General features: G+C 36.6%; 1 pseudogene; it reads left to right on the top strand.

The window, feature by feature from the left end:
• Positions 1–2178: 2178 nt before the first annotated feature.
• The window catches only part of LOC129217149 (uncharacterized), a 47062-nt pseudogene continuing 43413 nt past the window's right edge, over positions 2179–5827 (top strand).

The raw sequence follows: 5827 nt of genomic DNA, 5'->3' as shown, positions 1-5827 counted from the left end.
GAGCAATTTGTATTTTTTGACTAATGCTTGACGTTCATATAAATCTTTCTTCACATTTCAGTATCAAGTTTCTATATTAATATCTGAAAAATACAACTATAGACTTTTCTCCATCTCAACTCGATGTTTGATGAGGGATGCCCCAGCTCCGTGAAAAGTTACGTAACCAGGCAGTTTTCCTCCGGAGTTTTTTAGAAATTGAAGTCCCAAAATCGTATTTTAGGCATTGTGTGATAACGATGGAACAAAAAGCTAGCGAGGTTTCAGTGTGTCCTGACGAGCTGCTTTTTGAAACTGAAGTCAATTTCATGCTAGTTTAGGCAGGAAGGGTTTGATGGCTCCACGGAACAATCAAAAAACGAAATTTTGAGCTATAGTAGTGTTTACTTTGGAGAAAAGGGGGATAGGGAGTTCTTATCCGAAAGTTTTTCGAAAGTGATGTTTGAAGAGCACAATTTTAATTAGTTTTTGAGTACTTTAGTGAGAGGGGGTGGGATTAGAGGCTTCTCTAAGGCGCTAATTCAGACTATCTTTGGTGGTAATGTTAGGGAATGGTTTTTGGAGCCCTCCACTGCAAAAATTTCGTAAAAGAAATTCGAAGAATGCGATTAAGCAATTTTTGATGACATTAAGGGCTGTTCCCAGACACATTTTGAATTTTGGAGGCATAACTTTTAGGCTATGTTTGATTAAATTAAGGTAGAAGGGGTGAATAAGAGACTTAATTGGGTCCTTGAAATCAATTTTCCGAAACTAAGTCCTAAAAACGCAGTTTTAAGCCTTCTATAGTCTCGTATGGCATCCTTTTGGATCTTCGTTTTGGAGTTACACTTAAATTTGCTGTCCTTAGCAAGGGCCCTGTCCTCCTACTTGATCTGAAACCGGACAGTTCGTTCGTGATTTTAATTAGAAAAAATTGCTATAAGGGGAAAAATTACAAAATTTTAGTTCGTTATTCATATATGTTTGACTCTCAAGGGAGTCACAATTTTCCATTGGCTCTACACGCATCCAAAATTGTTGAACACAGAATTAGCTGTTTGAAATGCTTGCGAGAATATCTTCTCAGCATAGTTTTTTTTTGTTTTGTATATTTTTTTTCATAAAATATATCTTCATTGTTTACGATTTATAAAAGCTTGGGGGTAAGGATTAGTGGCCACCCTCGGTGCTCCTTTTAGAAGGCTCCCTTTCAGGAGAGGGCCATTTCCCTCTTTGCCCTTCCTTTGTATCCATGCCTAATTACCGGTTCTGTCACAAATTTTGTAACCAAATGCATCTGTGTAAAGAGTAGATAATAAACCAACACAATGTGCCTTAACATTCTATTTTTCTTAAACTATTCAAATTTCCGGAAATTGGCACTTACTTTGATAATTGAACATTTGAAACTCAGCATATTTATTCGACTTACTATAAATTATTTTGTGAGAAATTCTTGAGTTATTTTGCTTGATTAAAAGAACTACGTGATGCGGTCTGCGACCGCCCCTTGCTTTGGCCGCCCCTGTGCGGTGCACACGCTGCACAACTGCTAGGATCGGCCCTGGAGGAGACTGAGACCATCAATACTTTTACCACTTCAAAGTAAACTAATTTCAAGTTTAATGCGAAAACTATGAAAAATATCATAAATCCGGGGGTGTACACAGAACTTTTGAGCCCCGTCACAGCATCACAAATGACTTTCACGGTTATTGACTATTACGGGCTTTATATTGTTTTCACAACATCACAAACTCATTTTAAAAATTTCACAAACTCATTTTAAAAATTTCGAGCCCCTTCAAGCTCGGGACCGGGCCAATATAGATGTCTCTTCTCATCCCCCCCCGCCCCCGCCCCCCCCCCCCATGCACGCTCCTGCATAAATCTAAGACCTTTTTCATGTGTGGTTCGTTTACACTTCGCGTGGAAATGAAAGAGGAAAAATGCACTTTCAAAATGCTTCGAAATATTTTTAAATGCTACACGATCTAAAGATAAAAAAGGAAGTGATTCATTTTTTGCTTGAGAAAAATGGACTGTTTAGATGCAATTATTAAAACCATTGTTCTTGTTCACTGATAAAACAGATAAAACAGCTCTTATCAGCTAGAGGCTGTTCCCAACATCATTGCAATTAATTCCTTTCCCTTTTAGCATCCTATATTTTTACATCTTATTTCTTCAAATTAAATGGCGGCCGATAGTGATAAAGTTCTGGTAGAAGGTTTTCTAGACGTGAAAGCACCAAGAGGAAGTAATGAAAGAAGTCTAATGAAGGTACTTCTTTTGAATATTATATTTTCTTTCCACACATGCTAAATACTCCTTAAAAATGGCACTTACAATTCTTCGAAAATTTTCAAATTATTTGAATCTTATGAATTTTGTTGGTAAAGTAACGCACAAATATAAGGATAAAATAAGAACCAATATTATCATTTATTATTACAAAAATATGTAACAAATTTTTAAAGTAAAAAAAAAAATTATAATTGTTTAACTCAGTGTAGAACCTTTGTTTACAAAGTATTTCTGATCATCTTCTTCTTTATCTTTATACTAATAATAAAGTTGAAAGTCTGGACGTCTGTCTGGATGTCTAGATACCTGGATGTCTGGATCTCTGTGACACGAATAGCTCCTAGACCTAATAGCTTTCAGTCGATTTTCATGAAATTTGACACAAAATTAGTTTGTAGCATGGGGGTGTGCACTAGGGTGGAGTGAAAAAAAATCAACATCTGATAAACGTTAAGTAATATTGCGGAAAAGTTGCCTTTTATAGAGATATTTAGTCGGGCAAAAGGATTTCGACAGAAAAAAATATCTTGAGGGTTCCCCCGCGCCTTGAAGTTAACCATTACTGCATAAAAACTGGGAAAAGTTACAATAATTTCATCAAAAATAAAAATTTGATAAATTTGATGTAAATCACTTAAGAGTAGGCGCTTTGTTTAGATTACACACTGAATAAGATCATTTTATCAATAAACTATACTTTAAAGTTTCATACATGCTTTGAATTTCACGAATATAGCGTCAAAAATGAAGAACATCGTGATGCACCGTACATTGAGGAAAAAGTATTAGAAGTTATTACTTACAAAAATTTGCTTCCACATGAATTAATTCTTACATAGGTACGGTAAAATTAAGTAATACAAGCATTCTTTATTTAGAAAAAAACAAAAGATAATTCTCCACTTAGTCAATAACTTTAGCTCAAAAATTAAAATGTGCCTACGATAGGGAACAATGGTTAAGCGTAAAAATTTGAAAATGTAAATGTAGCTTGAAACAGCCGACATAATCCACATCTTGAAACAAAAAAGTTGCTAAATAAATTTGAATATTTTTGAGCCCTCAAACTGAAATCATATTGATCACTATAAAATATAATTTGGCGCGCTGGTTGAACTATTTGACTGCTGCCAATTTTCGGTCTTAGTGTTATTGTGGCGTATTTCTAGATTCTAATTTGATTCGAATAAAGCCATCTCTCTTGGTTATAAAACAAACTATAGCAAACTCTTCTTTATCTAATTTTACCTTTCTCACTGCTTTAGTATCATATCACATGTGAGGTTTTGAAAATCATAAAATTCAGTAGGTACGCCATCAAGCATCTTTTCTTTCAAATTTTATCTGAAATTCCCATTTTGGAAAGGTGGAGCTAAGTTTTCCCCCACGTCTGCTTATCGATGAGCTCATGGTAGTCTCTCAGCTTCGAAATTGAAATATAAAATTGTTAATTTTGTAATTGTGGACGAGCAAATTACCATAACATGGAGGTCCATTCATTAAGGGCTGGAGAAGAAATGTTTTCACATTTTTGCAAAGAAAAAAGTACTATAAGCAAAAAAGTTCTAATTTCTAAGGGGGGACTCGAGTCTCCACTTCCCCCCTTGGGGGGGGGGGCGCCCATGCTCCAGGGCATCCGCGCCTATTACCGAGCTGGTTAATCGCTTAGATGGGAAAGGCTCAGCTGTCATTGTCATCTATACCATGAGCTGATCAACATCTGAGATCCCGAATCAGAGGCATCTTGAAGACTTTATTGTAATTAAACAGCGGATTTAATGTTAGCATCTTTGGCCGTGACCAGTATCGAATCCACAAGCCTGACGCTTAACCGATCGGGCTACCCCGGTCCACATAAGTACATTGCGCCCAGGTTTATAACTTTTAAAAGATTTTCTCAAATAAATAGTTGACCTAAAAAGGGCAGTATACCCAGATAGTCTGATAGTACACCCAGATAGAATTTGCAGATTCACTTAGAACTTTTTCCCATTTAGGTTTGGCGACGGTTGTGGGTGAACTTCTCCATTTCTCAGCCTGCTGGTCGAAGGGAACCTCAGCTCGTGTTACGATGTTCCAGAAATTCCGAAGAGAAACCTGAAAAGCAAATACGAGCAACACGAGACGGCTTGCGCCTATTTCGCTGCAGATCTAGTTCGAGACCATTCAGTACGTGGGCTATTGCATCGAGTCATTCCTTGCTGATGTATTTGGCCGCCGAGAACGAAGCCGATGCTCAGAGATGGATGCATATCATTAGAGATTGGCTCTGGCCTCCAATACTATCTGCGAAAATAAAGAGTGAGTACTTATATGTTCAAACAGTATGAGTATCAAACGTGGTTGGGAACTAAACCCTTGGAGTTCCGCGTTTGACTGACCACCTAACCAGAATATTAGCCTTGCACCCCATAGCCCCTTGGTCTCGAAGGGCACGGGACATCTCCGCCGCAAAGTTTATCTCTACCATTCCCCCATGAGACATCGCCGCGTATTTTCCAAGGAGGATAGAAGAAAGGGGAGACGCCCAAAGCCGTAAACTTGCAGCGCGCACTTGAAGCCGCGGACAGAGCGGGTAAGGGAGAGAAGGGGAAAACTCTACCCAAGAAAGCAATGGTATTCAATGTAGAGTAATAGGGAAAACGTTCAGGAAGAGAAATAAATGTGCGGCACTTTTATAATTTTTATTGTCGGAGCCAAAAAAAAATGCTTTATTTGTCACATACAACAATGAAAAAAGCTATTTCTTTCGAGATTTTGTTTTCGTATTTTTATTCATTTTAGTTGTTAGTGAATGCATTTTTGGAATGTAGAGTAGTTGTTTATTTCCCCTCGATTACCACACAATTTCAGAAGCTTAAACGCACTTACTTAATGAAAAAGTATGTTTAAAAACTGCTTAATTAGAATTAGAGTATAAACACATAAGAAATAAATTATACTAAACTAGTATGTTGTGACCATTACGAAACTTTCTTCTATATTTTCCTTTTTTTTCTGATCCCTCCCCATGCTTGACGAGGAAGCAATATTCCCAACAAAAACGAAATTACACATGCAAAAACTTGACGACCATCCCAATGTCTGAATTATTGCAAAAGCAAAGCAAAGAGCGAAAATTGAAAGTTATTTTAAAAGCCTTGCTTGAATTAATTACAAATATTTTATTTGTTAACAAACATAAGATGGCAACAGTTAAAAATTTTAAATCATTGAGATAATATTTCCGATCATTTCCATACAATTAAAATCGCGAGAAATACGCAGACGACAATCTATTACGATTTATCTTTCTTATTGTTGCATTAATAAAACTATTTTTATTCGCTAAAAAATAATGATAATAAAAAATAAATTCAGCACCCTCTTGGCGCGATTGGCGCCAAAATTGAACCCAAAGCCTGTTTACATATGGATTCACATATATTCCAAATTTCAACCAGAACGTAGCATTACTTCTTGAGATAGGGCACTCACAATGGAAAAAAAGAACGGGCGATTGCGCTACCCCCCTTTTTACTTTCTTCTATATCTAATA

This window comes from Uloborus diversus, chromosome 2 (assembly GCF_026930045.1).
Source record: "Uloborus diversus isolate 005 chromosome 2, Udiv.v.3.1, whole genome shotgun sequence".
Classification (NCBI taxonomy): Eukaryota; Metazoa; Arthropoda; class Arachnida; order Araneae; family Uloboridae; genus Uloborus; species Uloborus diversus.
Note: the sequence above shows the minus strand (reverse complement) of the source record. Positions and strands in the feature narration are given on the sequence as shown.